We start from the raw sequence: 17,381 nt of genomic DNA, 5'->3' as shown, positions 1-17,381 counted from the left end.
CCTATGTTTTTGATCAGATTGTTAGACTTTTTCTATTGAGTTATTTGAGCTTCTTTGCTGATCATTTCCTCTGCTGTGCAGAAGCTTTTTAACTGGATGTGATCCATTTTTGTTTTGGTTGCCTTTTATGTGAATTTTGGGAGAGTCATAGTTCAGCATATAACAGGGAACTGGGGTTAATGGTTTCCTCTCTGGTCCTCCGCTTTCTCACCCATAAAATGGGGATGCTGAAGTGCATGATCTCTATGGGACTTGCTGATTCTCACATTTAACATCTCCTGCGGATGTTTTTTCTCTGTCCTCACCTCAGAATGTTTGTTCCAGACCGAAAACAATCCAAAACATAAATTTACGTTGAAGGTTAGTAAGACATCCTCTCATGAGCATTTGCTTGTTCAGAGAACCCTGCAAAGGTTGGGTAGTCACTGTCTTGCAGAATAAATCACTGTCCTGTTCCTTTGAGGACAGAGACAGTTCTGGATGTTGCTCCGTAGGCTCCTGATCATCCCACATCTGCAGCCGCCTACTCCATCTGTGGACACGCAGGCCTGGGGAGAGTTCTGCCTGGCTAGCCCTGTGCACTGCTGACATGTTGTGGGAAGGCTGGAGGGCGAGGGATAATTAGAGGATAGGCACTCTCCTGAGATTAGCTCTAGAGACTCCCGGGCCCTTCTGCCGGGTGAGTACATCAGCGCCAGGCAGCTCTGCCTATTTTCTGTGTTCTGCTTCTTGAAACTGAATGTGCAAGTGGTTTCCTGTGGGAGAAAAGGTGCCGGGCTGGCTGGCTTGCCAGGAGGCTTCCTGTGGGTCACACGCATCATCCACCTGCACAGGTACTGGGAGAGAGTGTACCTTCCCGTTATACCAGTATCAGCTACCTGGGCTGAGTCTAATGCCCTGAGTGAATTGATACTTTAGGGGAAAGATTTGGATGTGTATCCACACTCCCTGAGTGAGGGGTTATAAATTAGAGTCTTTGGTTGCAAGCAACAGAAGCTGCTGTGGCTAATGTGAGGAAGAAGAGGGCTTATTGCAAGGATACAGGGAAACTTGCAGGGTTGAAGAGAAGGCTATAGATCTCAACAGCTGCAGAAATGTCAACAGCTGAAACGGTCTTTTCAGGACTACTGATGGATTCAGTGAAAACATACAAAAATTTCTTCCATCTTTGCCTCTTTCCTGCCCAGTTTTGGGGAGAGTATGACTGGCTGATCTTATAGCATGAGCCTGCTCTCCCAGCAGCACAAGCACATCAAGAGGGAGATCTAGTGGGAGAAGCCTCCAGTGCCCGCGGCTTCTGCGGTGAGGAGGCGTGTACCCTGATTGATAACCATACCAAGACTGCACACGATGCAGGGAGAGACAATGTCACCTCTACAAATGCTAATAGACAACACAGAGTGCTTACTTGGTATGGAGCACTCTATATTCATGATCTTATTTAATCTCTATAATAATCCTGTGGTTCTATTGTCTTTTCAGTTTACAGACGTAAAAGGCAAAGCTGGGATTTGAACCCAAGTTTATCTGGGTCCAGTGCCATTGGTCTTAATGGTGATATGGTTTTGTCTTCCACTGCTGCCAATTTGCCCAACAAGGTGAAAGGAGGAGCTGTAAACATGGGTATAGTTGCTGTCCAAGGATCCCCACAGTTCTTGGCCCCAGAAATAGGTTAAGAAGTGGGCCAACTGGGTAGTTACCCAGAGGTCCAGGTTATAAGAAGTGCTAAAACAGCACCAGAGATATCACTAGAAGGATAAAGCTTTGTTTTTTTGACCATTTTATTTCTCTTGTAAAAGAAACTCTTAGTGACTGGAAAGAAAAACAGGTTGATAAACTACTTGGGGTGTGGCAAGATTAGCTGCATAATTTACAGGGCCCAGTAAAATATAAAAATGTGAGGCCACTTGTTAAAAAGTTAAGAATTTCAAGACAGTGACAGCAGAACATTGAGTGTGGGGCCTTGTGTGATTGCACACGTTGGAAGCCTGTAAAGCTGGCCCTGGGATTGGAATGAAGGAAGATGGTTGCTGAGCAGTCAGCTGAGAAGAACAATCCCAGTTACTTGCAAGGGTCCTCCACTTTGTGCCAAGTTGTATTCTTGCTGAGGCCACCCAGCTGTCTCAGGTGAACCTGCCTGGTTTTCACATCCAGCAAGAAAAGTTAGTGGGAGGCTAGCCTATGGGCCTCTTTACAACCTGCTGCTCACAGGCAACGACAAAAATCATCTTAATGTTCTGAGAATGGTTTGGACAGCAGGCAGATAATGCTCAAATACCATTTCATTAACAGAGCTAAAAACCACCGCAATTAATATCTGAATTGATTTTGAGATATTAATTGTGCCAACTGCATTGCATAAGTTATGTTTTTATTTAAATTGTAGTAAGAACATTTAACTTAATATTTAACATGAGATCTGTCATCTCAACAAGTGTTTAAGTGCATAATACAGTATTGTTATCTACAGGCACAATATTGTGCAACAGGTCTCTAGAACTTACTCAACTTGTGTCACTGAAACTTTTTTTTTTTTTTTTGAGATGGAGTCTCGCTCTGTCCCCAGGCTGGAGTACAGTGGCACGATCTCAGCTCACTGCAACGTCCGCCTCCTGGGTTTAAGTGATTGTCTTGCCTCAGCCTCCCGAGTATCTGGGACTACAGGCACACGCCAACACACCCAGCTGGTTTTTGTATTCTTTATTTTTTTGAGACAGAGTTTCCGTCTTGTTGCCCAGGCTGGACTGCAATGGCGTGATCTCGGCTCACCGCAACCTCTGCCTCCCGGGTTCAAGCGATTCTCCTGCCTCAGTCTCCCGAGTATCTGGGATTACAGGCATGTGCCACCATGCCCGGCTAATTTTGTATTTTTAGTAGAGACTGGGTTTCTCCGTGTTGGTCAGGCTGGTCTTGAACTCCCGACCTTAGGTGATCCACCCATCTTGACGTCCCAAAGTGCTGGGATTACAGGCGTTAGCCACCGCACCAGGCCACATCACTGAAACTTTATACCCATTGAATAGCAACTCCCCAACTTCTCCCCTCAGCCCCTGGCAACCACCATTTTGCTCTGTTTCTGTGTATTTGACTGTTTGAGAGTCATCCTGTAAGTGGAATCATATAGCATTTGTCTTTCTGCAACTGGCTTATTTTACTTAGCATAATGTCTCCCCATAGTGTCAAATGTGGCAGGATTTGCTTCTTTTCTCAAGCTAAATAATGTTCCCCTGTATGAATATACCATGCTTCCTTATCCATTTATCCATAAATGCACGTTGAGGTTGTTTTTATACCTTGGCTATTGTGTATAATGCTGTAGTAAACATGGGGAGTGCAAATATCTCTTTGAGATGACTTTAATTCTTTTTTTTTTTTTTTTTTTTGAGATGGAGTGTCTCTGTGTCACCTAGGCTGGAGTGCAGTGGCATGATCTCGGCTCACTGCAACCTCCACCTCCTGGGTTCAAGCGATTCTCCTGCTTCAGCCTCCCAAGTAGCTGGGACTACAGGCATGTGCCACTGCACCTGGCTATATATATATATATATATTTTGTATTTTTAGTAGAGATGGGATTTCGCCATGTTGGCAAGGCTGGTCTCCAACTCCTGGCCTCGTGATCCACCTTCCTTGGTCTCCCAAAGTGTTGGGATTACAGGCATGAGCCACCGTGTCCGGCCTATTTTGGATAAATATTTGGAAGTGGGATTGCTGGATCATATGGTAGTTCTACTTGTAACTTTTTGAGGAAACTGCGGGCTATTTTCCTTGTTTAATTTTATCTTCCTTCTCTAGCTTCAGTTGCAGGAGGCTTATTTCATTTTCTCAAAAGTCCCATGGGTTTCAGGACTTCCAGGCAGGCTCTTCTCTCTGGAACAAGCTTTCTTTCTCCCCTTGATTGGGGAAGTCGTCATCCCCAGGTCTCAGTTGACCTGACTTTTCCCAACACCCCAGACTAGGTAGGTAGCACCTTGTACTAATGAATCATGACCCTTCTTGCACACTTTGGAAATTGCTTGTGAAATTAGTTGCTTGTCTGTCTCCTACACCCCCAAGTCAGTGTTCTTGGGACAGGAGCTATGTGTCTGTCTTATTCACTGTTGTTTTACCAGGGCCCGAAGGGTCAGAGAGATCTCTCCTGAGCTGCCTGGGGCTCCCAGCATCTTTCATTTCTTGAGTGCTTGGCTGTTCCTGTCTATTCATTTTTCTACCAAGGCATTTGCCCCGGTGGATGACCAGTGCTGACTGAGCTCTCCCTTGGAACCACAACTCCAGTTGGTCTCTGCTTTGCCATCTAGTCACATATTTCATCCAGTGTGTGCAATCAGTTTCCAAGAGAAGGAAAAACGAACCTAGAGTTAATAGTTACTCCTTCTCTCCCTCAGTGATTCCCCAACTCTGGGTATCAGAAGCAGAAACTGGCAGCCAGGTCCCCTTAATTAGGAAGGTGTCAGAGGAAGTTTTGAAAAAAAAAAAAGTCAGTGTACAGGTTGCCCATTGCTTTATTAATTTTTAAGTTTCCTTCACATTTATTTAGGAACAACTTCTCCTAGAAGTTCCAGCCAAGTGCTAAGTTTTAACTTGGATGTGTGCTGGTTTGAGATGTGAATGCACCAACTGTCCCCCAGGGGTGCACAGAAGGCGCATAGAGTCCCTGGCTAGGCTTTCTTCCTTCTCTCTCTTGACGACTTAAAAGCTGTTGTGCAGCTGTCACTCATTTTCTAGGAAAACAAGCCAGTCGCCGATCGACTTGGCAATACCTAAGAAATATTCCAGTTCCAATTACAGGCTGCCAATGGCAAGTACAGCCTTGGCCAAGAGGCACTTACTTTCTTGGTTCCTCATGCAAGGGATCTGGCAATAGGGACATCCTTCTATGTTTGTAGAAAAGATTTTTCTCTTTGTGATGATAGTTACTCCATTCTCTATCTAAAAATCTCTCTCTAATGAATTTTTTACATTCTGCTTTTTGGAACCCATTCCTTTATGCCAAGCATCTGTGCTCTACAGGCATCTCTGAAAAGTTTGGGTACCTGGTTCTGTGGCAGACACCTCATCACATCCCTGTGAGGCAGGTGCTGCTTTAAAGATGGGGAGATGGGGACCAGCAATGGGGCTTGGCTTGATGACATAATTAGTAAGGGCAGAGTTGGGATTTGAACCCCACCTGTGAAACTCCCCTGCTTGGGCTCCCTCCATGATGTCATGCTGGACAGTAGGGTTGCCTAAGAAGCTTAACGGATGCTGAGGAGGAGGAAGCCTTGTCTAGGTTGCAGTGGTTTGGGTTCTTCAAGAAGCAGACTCCGAGACATGGATTTGAATGCAAGAGACTTACTTGAGGTGATCCCACAGGGAGGGAGTGGGGAAGAGATGGAGGGTCCTTCAATGAGCTACTTACTACTGGGGGCAGTTGGCACCCAGGCCTGCTGGTGGACTCCGGAGGCTGGCCCAGAACATCCCTAAGTACCGCTTCCCGGAGGTCCGCCTGTTCCTATTTCCCACTGGTTGAGGGTCGTTCTGGGAGGTGTCACATTGAATGCACAAAATTTATTGTTGATCAACTGGGAGCCTAGATTCTCTTGAAAAATGAGCAAATACATATGCAGCCACTCATCCTCTCCCTGTCACACACCACCTAACACATAAAATCTAAAGATCCTGGCATTAAGAAAAGTGCTACTGGCCAGGCACAGTGTCTCACACCTGTAATCCCAGTACTTTGGGAGGCCAAGGTGGGAGGATCATATGAAGCCAGGAGTTCGAGACCAGCCTGGCCAACCTGGTGAAACCCTCTTCTCTACTAAAAATACGAAAATTAGCTGGGCATGGTGGCATGTGCCTGTAGTCCCAGCTACTTGGGAGGCTGAGGCAGGACAATTGCTTGAACCCAGGAGGTGGAGGTTGCAGTGAGCCAACATCGTGCACTGTACTCCAGCTTGGGTGATAGAGTGAGACCCTGTCTCAGTAAATAAGTAAAAAAAATAAAAAATAAAAAGAGCTTTCCCTGATGTGATTCCATCCTGCGTAGCTGTTCTCTTGAGCAGTGGTCATTTATCTCTGTGCACCTTCTCTCCTACCTAAGTGCATGCTGCCACCCAATGGAAGATTCAATGGACATGAACATGAGCCCCTTGAGGCCCCAGAACTATCTTTTCAGTTGTGAACTCAAGGCTGACAAAGATGATCACTTCAAGGTGGATAATGATGAAAAGGAGCACCAGTTATCTTTAAGAATGGTCAGTTTAGGGGCTGGTGCGAAGGATGAATTGCACATTGTGGAAGCAGAGGCAGTGAATTAGAAGGCAGTCCAATTAAAGTAACACTGGCAACTTTGAAAATGTCTGTACAGCAACGGTTTCCCTTGGGGCTTTGAAATCATACCACCAGTGCTCTTACGGATGAAGTGTGGTTCAGGGCGAGTGCATGCTAGTGGACGGCACTTTGTAGCAATGGAGGAAGATGCAGAGTCCGAAGACGAAGACAAGGATGTGAAACCCTTAAGTATAACTGGAAAGCAGGCTGCCTCTGGAGGTGGTAGCAAGTTTCCACAGAAAACATTAAAACTTGCTGCCGATGAAGATGATGATGCTGGTCATGATGATTTTGGTGATGATGATGATGGTCATGATGATGACTTTGATAACGAGGAAACTGAAGAAAAGCACCAGTGAAGAAATCTATATGAGATACTCCAGCCAAAAATGCACGCAAGTCAAATCAAAATGAAAAGACTCAAAACCATCATCAACACCAAGATCAAAAGGGCAAGAATCCTTCAAAAAACAGGAAAAAACTCCTAAAACACCAAAAAGACCTAGTTCTGTAGAAGATATTAGAGCAAAAATGCAAGCAAATATAGAAAAAGGTGGTTCTCTTCCCAGAGAGGAAGCCAAGTTCATCAGTTATGTGAAGAATTGCTTCTGGATGACTGACCAGGAGACTGTTCCAGATCTCTGGCAGTGGAAGAAGTCTCTTTAAGAAAATAGTTTATACAATTTGTTAAAAATGTTCCATCTTATTTCATTCCTGTAACAGGTGATATCTGGCTGTCCTTTTTATAATGCAGAGTGATAACTTTCCCTATCTTGTTTGATAAATGTTATCCAGGTTTCATTGCCAAGAATGTGTTGTCCAAAATGCCTGTTTAGTTTTTAAAGATGGAGCTTCACCCTTTGCTTGATTTTAAGTATGAATGGAATGTTATGATAGGACATAGTAGTAGTAGTGGTCAGACATGGAAATGATGGGGAGACAAAAATGTACATGTGAAATAAAACTCAGTATTTTAATAAAGTAGCACAGTTTCTATTGACTTAATAAAAAGAAAGATGGTATTGACATAAGGTGATTTTCTTAATTTTTAAAATTTATTTTGCATGTCAGAAATGCATTTTAATTTTTATTTGAAAGCAACTTAAATTGTTAGACAAATGATTTTGTGTATAAATTTGATCTGGTTTTTATACAGAATATAACGATTTCCCTCATTAATCTTTCATGTGAAGGGCATTACAAGCCTAAAGGAAGGTACTTTCTGCCCACAAGTGGGTATCTTTTGTGTGCAGTATTAGAAACCAGTGATGTCGTTACTCACTCTGCAGCTCGTGACCTGTCCAGAACACAGGCTGAGCAGGTTCCCATGGCTGGAGGATTACTGCTGGGTAGAGAGACGCAGGTGCTTGAATAAGGGACCTATTGATGTGGGAGGGAACTGTCTCTCCAAGCTGCAGGTGACAGCCGAGTTGGCTGGAGGGGATGTGGGCTCCCACTGCATCTGCCATATGGGCAACAGGGAAGGAGGAGCCCAAAGTGGCACCATTACTGTCTTTGGAGTGTTAGGTTCTTACAAACCTTCCCCAATGGATACTATTACTTCATTATCTTATTGGTACTGGGCGTAACAGCAGTTCTAGCTAACATTTATTAGATGCCTGCTCTGTGCCAAGAATCGTGCTCAATACTTTATATACATGATTTCACTTAATCTTCATAACTGCCCTAAGAGGTAGAGGCCATTAGAATCTTGAAATTGAAAATGAGACAGGGCACAAGGAGGGGAGATGCATTGCTCATGGTCCCACATCCAGAAAGTAGCACAGCAGACTCTTAAACCTGGATCTGTCTGTCTGTTTGCTGGAGTGAACCTCCAGCAAGAGGAGTTTCTGTGTTTGCTCTTTGAATGACAGGACTCTGGACGTTGAGAAGATCCACACCTCATACACTTGACCTTGGGTTGTGAGGAGTTTCCCGTTCCTTATGCCAGTGAGACATTATGTGTTCCATGGGGGTTCTTCTTAAGCAAGGAGGATCATTAAGTAGCAAGGTGGCCATAGTTGGAGAGACCCACATGAGCTCTAACCAGTCACAAATCAGTTCAGGCCATTAGATTTGTCATAAACGTATGATGAATGGTAATTCCCTGATCTCATATCCAACCTCTGGGAGTTATCTGTTTGAGTGATGTCAACGCATAATGTTTAAAGCTGCTCATGTGATTATCTTGAATCACTGGAGAAGCATGAGGCTTGAAGAGATTTCATAATAACTTTTTTTACGCTTGCGACTGCATTTTCGTCTCTCAGTTTTGTTCCTGTGCAATGAAAACCTCCCAGTTCTTTTTCCTGGGCTACTGCAACATTAATGTTGATGAGAATTGCTCTGCAATGTCGGGGCAGCCAACCAATGCGGTTTTTCGTCTCCCACCCTCCCACTTCCTTGTTTTTCTTGAGTAAAGAATAATAAGGAAAATAGCCTACCTTTACAGCAAGGGAAAATAACATCTATTTAGAGGAACTTGAGATGAAAGTGTGTTTTCTTCATATTGGGTAATCTAATTCTGCAACTCTTGCTTAGCTTTTATTTCCAATGATTTAACAAGCTGCAGGACAAGGGTTCTTAAACTGTTGCCGTTATGCACATTTCTGAGCTCTTTAAGAAACAAAAGCTCAAAGGCCATCCTTTAAAAAAAATTGTGGCCCTTCAGGGGAGCAGGAGGGGCTGGCCCTTAGTGGCATGATTTCATGGTTACCTCTCTAAGCAGGGGGTCTCAGTGTTGATTTTTTCCCTTTAACTCCAATCCAGGGTGTTCTGGGGTCTCCTTGTTTATTCCAGGACCTCCAAGCATGGCTGGCTGTTGTCAAGAGAGGCCATGCTCTGGCAGTGCATTCCACCTTTTATGTGATACGAGTTAGGAGGTTGTCTGTGGGTTCTCTCCTCAATTCTCACTTTTCTAACTTTAGCTCACGTTCTTGGCATTATTTTCAAAAGCATTGAAGAAATGAAGACCACAGTGGTTTTTGTTTGTTTGTTTGGAGACGAGTCTTGCTCTGTTGCCCAGGCTTGAGTGCAGTGGCACCATCTTGGTTCACTGCAGCCTCTGTCCCCTGGGTTCAAGCAGTTCTCCTGTCTCAGCCTCCAGAGGAGCTGGGATTGCAAACATGTGCCACCATGCCTGGCTAATTTTTGTGTTTTTAGTAGAGACTGGGTTTTACCATGTTGGCCAGGCTGGTCCTGAACTCCTGAGCTCAAGTGATCCACCCACCTTGGTCTCCCAAAGTGCTGAGATTACAGGCACAAGCCACCGCGCCTGGCCCACAGTCTTTTAAAATGTAAAATGAGCAACATTTCTACCTGTCCCCTAGCCGTCTTTATCCTCATGATGTCTCTAAGGCCCTTGGAATAGCCAGGGCCCAGCACTGACAGACACAGTCTTCTCCCAGTCACTGGCATTTGCGAAGGACCTGCTCGGTGCCAGGCACTGCACTCAGATGCTTTCAGGCATCACCTCATTTAATGCTGAGGACATTCTCTGTGGTACCTGCTGCTATCCTCCCACTTTACAGTGAGGAAGCAGGCATAGGAGACCTCGGCATCATGCCCCACACGCTCCTGGGCACCGGCCGAGCTGCCTCCTCTGCTATGCTGGGTGAACTTGCTTCCGGGGTATTTATAAAAACTAAACATATTTCCAAAGCGCACCTGCTTTCAGAGGTGGGTCTCAGTCAGGATCCTTTGTGTGGTCGAAGCCACCCTTTCCCTTCCCTTATACCTCACCTGCTCTACTCATTAGGAAAGCAGGCCCTGCTTCTAGACGCTATCATTTAAAATAATGAAATATATTAGGTTGGTGCAAAAGTAATTGCAGTTTTGCCATTACTTTTAGTGACAAAACCAGTAATTACTTTTGCACCAACTTATAGATGGATGAGAATGTTAGGAAACACAGCATGATGGGGTCGTGGGGGGGGATCGCTTAGAGTGGTTTCCTGCCAGTACTGCCCTGGATGGAGATAAAGTTCCTCCTGTGAGCTTCCTTGTCTGCGTCTATTCCATTTATTGAGCACCTACTATGTGCTGGGCACCATTCTTCATGACAGAATACATCAGGGAACAAACTGTACAGAAAAACCTGCTCTTGGGAGTGTTCAATCTCTTTTTGGAGTTGCAAAGCTCACTCCTGCCCACTCTGGAGACTTCTCTCCTAACACCCCACAGGCTACTTCTGCAGAACCGAATGATGGGCCAGCTGTGTTCTCGGCATTGAAAGCACAACAGACTTGCAACAGACGAGCCCCCAAGTGTGAGATCTAGATGGCATCTCCATGAGTTTTGTGTTCTCTTCCCTTCTTTAGACATTCAGCTGTTTGACTTCCTCCTTGGTGCCAGATGCTATGAGCTGTGGGTGCTACGAACCAGGATAGGACAAGATGGTTGATCGTTCCCCTGATCCAGCCTCCTCCTCTTTTTTTTTTTTTTTTTTTGGCTTTTTACAAAATTATTATGATTATTTTACATAAGATAGTGTCTCATTCTGTCACCCAGGGTGGAATACAGCAGTGTAATCTCAGCTCAGCATAGCCTCTAATTCCTGGCCTGGAGTGATCCTCCTGCCTCAGCCTCCCAAGTAGCTGGGGCCACAGGCACGTGCTACTATACCCAGTTACTTTTTTTTTTTTTTTTTTTTTATGTTTTGTAGAGGTAGAGTCTGTGTGTTGCCCAGGCTGATCTTGAACACCTAGACTCAAACGATTCTCTCACCTTGGCCTCCCAGAGTGCTGGGATTATGGCTGTGAGCCACCATGCCTGGCCTCTTCCTTTTCTTTTCCTTCTTGTCAACAGTTCTACCCACTGTCCCCCAATTTTTAGCAGGCACGTGACTCCCCAGGATCAAGAGTATGTTTCCCTGTTGTTATGAACTGAGTGGTGTCCATTTCCCAAATTCACATGTTGAAGCCCTAACCCCCAGGACCTCAGAATGTTTTTTAGATGGACTGTTGCTCTTTCACCAGGCTGAAGTGCAGTGGCATGATCTCGGCTCACTGCAACCTCTGCCTCCCGGGTTCAAGCGATTCTCCTGCCTCAGCCTCCTGAGTAGCTGGGACTGCCGGTGTGCACCATCACGCCTGGCTAACTTATTTTTAACAGAGTCAAGGTTTCACCATATTGGTCAGGCTGGTCTCGAACTCCTGAGCTCAGGTGATCCACGCACCTTGGCCTCCCAAAGTACTGGGGTTACAGGTGTGAGCCACTGTGCCCGGCCAGAATGTGGTTTTAAAGAGGGCATTAGGTTTAAAATGAGGCCCTTATGAAGGGCCCTTGTCCAATCGGACTAGTGTTCTGATAAGAAGGGAAGATAGGGTACACAGAGTGATGCCAGGGATGCCAGAGAAGACCCTGGGAAGATACAGGGAGAAGACAGGCACCTGCAAGTCCGGGAGAGGCCTCAAGAGAAACCCGTCCTGCCAACGCTTTGATCTTGGACTTCCAGCCTCCAGAACTGTGCAAAACAAATCTCTGTTGTTTAAGCCACCCCACCTGTGACATTTTGTTATGGCAGCCCTAGCAGACTGCTGTATCTACCTCCCTTGTAACGAGTGCTTATGAACTAAATCCTCGTCTAGGGGGTGTGAGCCGGTTATGTGTACATTTCTGAGTGGTGCAGGGGCAATTCATGCACTTCTCCTTTTCCCACATTTTGAGGGAATGAAGGCTTGGTAATGAGCCCTGCTGGCCATGTGATGAGGGTGGCCGGGATTTCTAGAGATGGTCCCTGGGCTGCACCTTGGCTCTGGGCTGCAGATACCCATACTCCCGCCTGAGGGAGAAAGAAACTTCTCCTGTGTTTAATCCATGGTTACTTGGCCTCTGCAATGCCCTCCCGAGTAAATGGGAGGTTTCCAACCAGTAATCTTTCCTTCCTACCTTGAACCCAGCAGTGAGGCGTTTTTTTATGCCACGGATTTAATGGATGAAATGGCAAAGAGAGCTGTTCTCATAAGGGGGGAATCCTCTTTTAAGATGCTCATGATTTTGTGAGAGCAAAAGGAATGGAGATATCCATGCCGGCTTCAGATATTTCCTTTGCAGCCCAGTGGGTCTAAGAAGCCCTAAGATGAAGGATCGTGAAGGCATTCTTGAACTGCCTTTGAAGGGAGGTTAGGCCAAGATTTGATGGCTTAGGTGGGAGGCAGCCAAGGCCGGCTGGGGTGTCTCAGAAGGGTTTCGTGGGTTCACTGCAACAAATTGCAGAACCTGATCTCAGTCTTCGCTGAGTCCGTCCACATGGGTGAACTCAATGAAAGCCTCTTCAATACCCACCTCTTTCTCCCCCCATAAAGATGGTGGTGGGAGTGAGGTCTATGTATTAGGTGTGTGGATAGAACAGAGAAGACGGAAATGACCCAGTCTCGAATATGTACAATTTTTATTTGGCCATCAAAAATAATAAGAAGAACAAAATAAATGCTCAGTCTCCAAGACTCTGATCCCTCCACCTGTGGTGCACAGGTTGGCCCACACTTCTGCTGGGAATGGGGGTGGTTTAGCCGTGGAGGTGATGCTGACTGCCACTGTGGGGAGCAGGGCTCAGGTCTCTCCCCTGTCGTGGCAGCTTCATCCAATCCTGTCAATCAGAACAGAATCGGCTTTGCAAGGAGCTGTTTCTTCCAATGCTGCTGTATATCTATGTGGTTGGTTTCCCCTGAGATTGAGATAAACTGTTATTAGTTTGATTGCAAATAAGGAGATTGGTAAATGACAACATTGTTCATGCTGGGTCGCGTTGACCCTCACAATACCATCTCATGATCCTTTGGAATCAAAACACACTCTGCATGTTAGCATGACTTCAGCTTCTCTTGCTCTTCTGAAGACGGGGAGAAGAGCTACCAGGTGAGGACCTTTCCAGACACAGGCTAGCTTCTGGCTCATCTTCTCCATCTAAACCTCCAGAGTCTCTCAGAATTTAAAGAAATAGCTTTCACATCTTGATATCAGCTCTTCTCACTTCTGAAACTGGTGGGACTCCACAGGAGGCAGTGTGGAAAGGATGGAGTGGGGAGGAGGAGGATGTGGAATGGACTGGTGGGAACCCACAGGAGGCAGTGTGGAAAGGATGGAGTGGGGAGGAGGAGGAGGTGGAATGGACTGGTGGGAACCCACAGGAGGCAGTGTGGAAAGGATGGAGTGGGGAGGAGGAAGAGGTGAAATGGATTTTCTCAGCAGAACCGTGGCCCATTGAGACACACAGCTGCTGCAGCATTCGTTGTGGGAGCTTGTTTTCACAGCTTCTAGTTGTCGTGTTACTGGGTCGGAAAGATATGGATCCCAATTTTAGATAGATAGGGGCCAGTGGGTGTGGTTTGGATTTGTGTCCCCAACCAAATTTCATGTCGAATTGTAATCTCCTGTGTTGGAGGAGGGACCCGGTGGGAGGTTATTGGATCATGGGATTTCCCTGACAGATTTCCCCCTTGCTCTTCTTGTGATAATGAGTGAGTTCCCCCATCTGGTTGTTTAAAAGTTTGTAGCACCTCTCCCTTCACTTTCTCTTCCTCCGGCCATGTAAGATGCACCTATTTCCTCTTTGCCTTCCACCCCGATTATAAGTTTCCTGAGGCCTCATCAGCCATGCTTCCTGTACAGCTTGCAGAACTGAGTCAGTTAAACTTTTTTTCTTTCTTTTTTTTTTTTTTTTTTTTTTAGACGGAGTCTCTCTGTGTCGCCCAGGCTGGCATGCAGTGGCGCGATCTCAGCTCACTGCAACCTTTGCCTCCTTGGTTCAGGCTATTCTCTTGTCTCAGCCTCCCAAGCAGCTGGGATTACAGGTGCCCACCACCACACCCAGCTAATTTTTGCATTTTTAGTAGAGACGGGGTTTCACCATACTGGTCAGGCCGGTCTCGAACTCCTGACCTCAAGTGATCCACCCACCTTGGCCTCCCAAAGTGTTGGGATTACAGGCATGAGCCACTGTGCCTGGCCAAACTTCTTTTCTTTATATATTACCCAGTTTGAGACGGAGTCTTACTCTTGTCACCCAGGCTGGAGTGCAATGGTGCGATCTTGGCTCACTGCAACCTTCACCTTCTGGGTTCAAGTGATTCTCCTGCCTCAGCCTCCTGAGTAGCTGGGATTACAGGCACCTGCCATCATGTCTGGCTAATTTTTGTATTTCTAGTAGAGACAGGGTTTCACCATGTGGGCCAGGCTGGTCTTGAAGTCTTGAAGCTCAGATGATCCACCTACCTCGGCCTTCCAAAGTGCTGGAATTATAGGCGTGAGCCATTGCACCTGGCTCGTTGGTGTCAGGTAGTTCTTTATAGCAATGCAGGAATGAACTAATACAAGTGCTGTACGTGATATTGCGATAAAGAGGCCTGGAAGTTTGGAGAAAGGAGATAGAGGCTCTCCCTGAGGAGATCAGGGAAGGCTTCCTAGAGGAGGTGGCCCTTGAGTTAGTCCTTAAATTTGGATGTATGGAGATTGTGGAGAGGAATTCCAGGAGGAGAGAACCCTATGAGAAAAGACTTAAGAATAGAAAAGGATGGAGTGTATATGGGAGCAGGGAGCAGTTTTATCTGGAAGAATCACAGGGAGTGGGAAGGGGATGGGTGGAATTACAGATGGGCAGGAGTCCGGCTAAGAGGGTTTTGAATGGTAGGGGGATGAGCTTGGACTTAATCCATTAGGGAAAGAGGGGAGTCTTTGAACATGTTTTGACACAGAGGTGATCAGAGCTGGGTTTTAGAAGGTGTGATTTATCCATAGTTTTTTTTGAAGAATTCACTAAAAACATCAAAAGAAGAAGACTATTTCATGATGTGTGAAAACGACCTGATATTCACATTTCTGTGCCCATGAATGAAGTTTTGAATTCTACCAATAAAATGTTGATAGAAATTTGTTTTCTCTCTTATCATGTAAGTACCTGTATAATATACTCAGTTTTGCCACTTGGCCCACAAGGCTTAATGTGTTTACTATCTAGCTTTCTATAGAAAATGTTTATAAATTCCTGGGATAGGTGAAAGGCGAGAGAGACTGGTCTGGAATTCCAGAAAGGCAACCATTGTGCCAGACACAGGCAGTAGTTCCCGATCTGTGTCCTGTGGTAGAAATAGATTTCAGGCGGCCAAAAAAAAAAACCAAAAACAAAAAAAACGTGTGCAGGTTTGCTGAATGCTGGGTTACACAGAGTTAAACAGATCTCTTTGCAGGACTTCTCAGAGCCTTTAGCACTTTAATGGTCATTGTGACTCTTGGAGAGGAGAAGATGACATGTGATAATTTCTACAGTCAATTGACCATGGAAGCTCTTTTCCAGGGATCCATATTCTAGGGAACTCACCACAGGGAAAACCGTTCTGGGGAGGGGGAGTGAAGAGGACAGTAAGGTTGGAAAGGAAACTGTGGCTGCAGCCAAAGGGACTGAATCTCCAGGGCTTGTGGGAGGAAATAGCATCATGGAGGGCTCTAAGGAACCTAGCCTGAGAGTCTGGGATAGTGACGGTGATAAGTCGGGGGTGTTCTGTGAGGAGGGCCAGGGGGCAGGGGAGGGAGAGGGCTGTGAGGTGTGTACATGGAGATCTCTCATCTGCAAAATGGGGTAAAAAGAGTCCCACATTCTGTGTGAATATGGACGCTGATACTAACGTGGACACTAACACTAATGTTGTACTATCCAGTATTTATGGAGCACCAACTATGTGCCAGGCACTGTGCCAGGGGTTGCCAAATGTTCTCTGTAGAGAACCAAATGGGAAACATCTTTCATGGTGGTGGGTCGGATTTGGCCAGCCAGCTGCAGTTCGCTCATCCCTGTGCCATGCTAAGCACTTTAATGTACTGGTGTTAAACTAACTTAAGGCTCATAAGCGCCCTTTGCGATAAGACTTTCTTTATCACCAGTTTTAAGATAGTCGTCTGGCCGGGTGCGGTGGCCCATGCCTGTAATCCCAGCACTTTGGGAGGCTGAGGTGGGCGGATCACTTGAGGTCAGGAGTTTGAGACCAACCTGGCCAACGTGGCAAAACCCCATCTCTACTAGAAAATACAAAAATTAGCCGGGCATGGTGGTGGGTGCCTATAGTTCTAGCTGCTTGGGAGACTGAGGCAGGAGAATTGCTTGAACCTGGGAGGCAGAGATTGCAGTGAGCTGAAATTATGCCACTGCATTCCAACCTGGGTGACAGAGCATGACTGTCTCAAAAAAAAAAAAAAAAAAAAAAAAGGTTAGTAATCTGTCCAAGTTCACAGCTAGTAAGGGCTGGAGGCAGTGCTGGAGCCCAGGCGGTGCATTCTGAGAGCATGCGTGGAACTCTGACACCCCAGTGCTGCTGAGTCCTACCCTCAGTTGTGACTGTTGTTGCTGTTATTCCTGCAGGTGGTTGTTTGTTGGGATAGGAGCTCAGGTGAGGGGATCCCAAGGTTGGGATTCACCTGCTGTTGTGTTTCCCAGGGAAAGGTGTATAGGGGAAGGAGCGGTGGGTGGGGACCCTGCTTACTAAGGAGGACAGGAATAGGGTTACGGATGGAGACCAAGGATGAGCAGACAGGGCAGTGGGAGAGTCGGGAAAGGCAGGAGAGGAGGCAGTGGAAGAAGGAAGGGGTGGTGCACACAAGCAGTGTTGCCAGGAGACAGTTTCAGCAGGTTGAGGAGCTCTAAGACGCTGGTGCAGCTGCTGGCTGTGCTTACTAGGTGTGGCAGATGCTGCGGGTACCATCCGTTCTTGTCCCCTTGGTACTCATCGTCTTGGTCCATTCTAGTGGGGTCCTTTGGCAGCACCCGTGACTCTCTGCTGAGTACTTACTTTCCATCCAAGCTTGGGGTAGACCAGAAGTGTCAGAGATAAAGTCCCCAGTAGCAGCCTCAGCCAGTGATGTTGCCCCATGGCAGGGGGATCAGGTTCTGCATCATCTCCGAGTGGCCCCTGAGACTGGGCCCTTGTTGCCTGCATTGGCAGTCTCTTCATAGCACACCCTGCATCGGCTTCCCTCCCTTCCCCAAGTCTCTTCAGCACTCAGGGGCTCACCTCCTAAATAAACTACCTGTACTTGAATCTTCATCTCAGGATCCACTTCTGGGGAAGCCCAAGCCAAGGAAC

The 17,381-nt window shown here is 46.3% G+C and overlaps 1 protein-coding gene and 1 pseudogene across 1 annotated transcript in view; both read left to right on the top strand.

Moving 5' to 3' along the window:
• RBFOX1 (RNA binding fox-1 homolog 1) overlaps nucleotides 1-17,381 on the top strand; it is a 2,506,415-nt gene that overhangs the window by 139,029 nt on the left and 2,350,005 nt on the right. The window lies entirely within an intron of this gene.
• LOC116462321 (nucleophosmin-like) lies at nucleotides 6,096-6,975 on the top strand (annotated as a pseudogene).

Source organism: Hylobates moloch, unplaced genomic scaffold, assembly GCF_009828535.3.
Source record: "Hylobates moloch isolate HMO894 unplaced genomic scaffold, HMol_V3 SCAFFOLD_23, whole genome shotgun sequence".
Lineage (NCBI taxonomy): Eukaryota > Metazoa > Chordata > Mammalia > Primates > Hylobatidae > Hylobates > Hylobates moloch.
The sequence above is the reverse complement of the archived record's forward strand: the minus strand, read 5'-3'. Positions and strand labels throughout refer to the sequence as shown.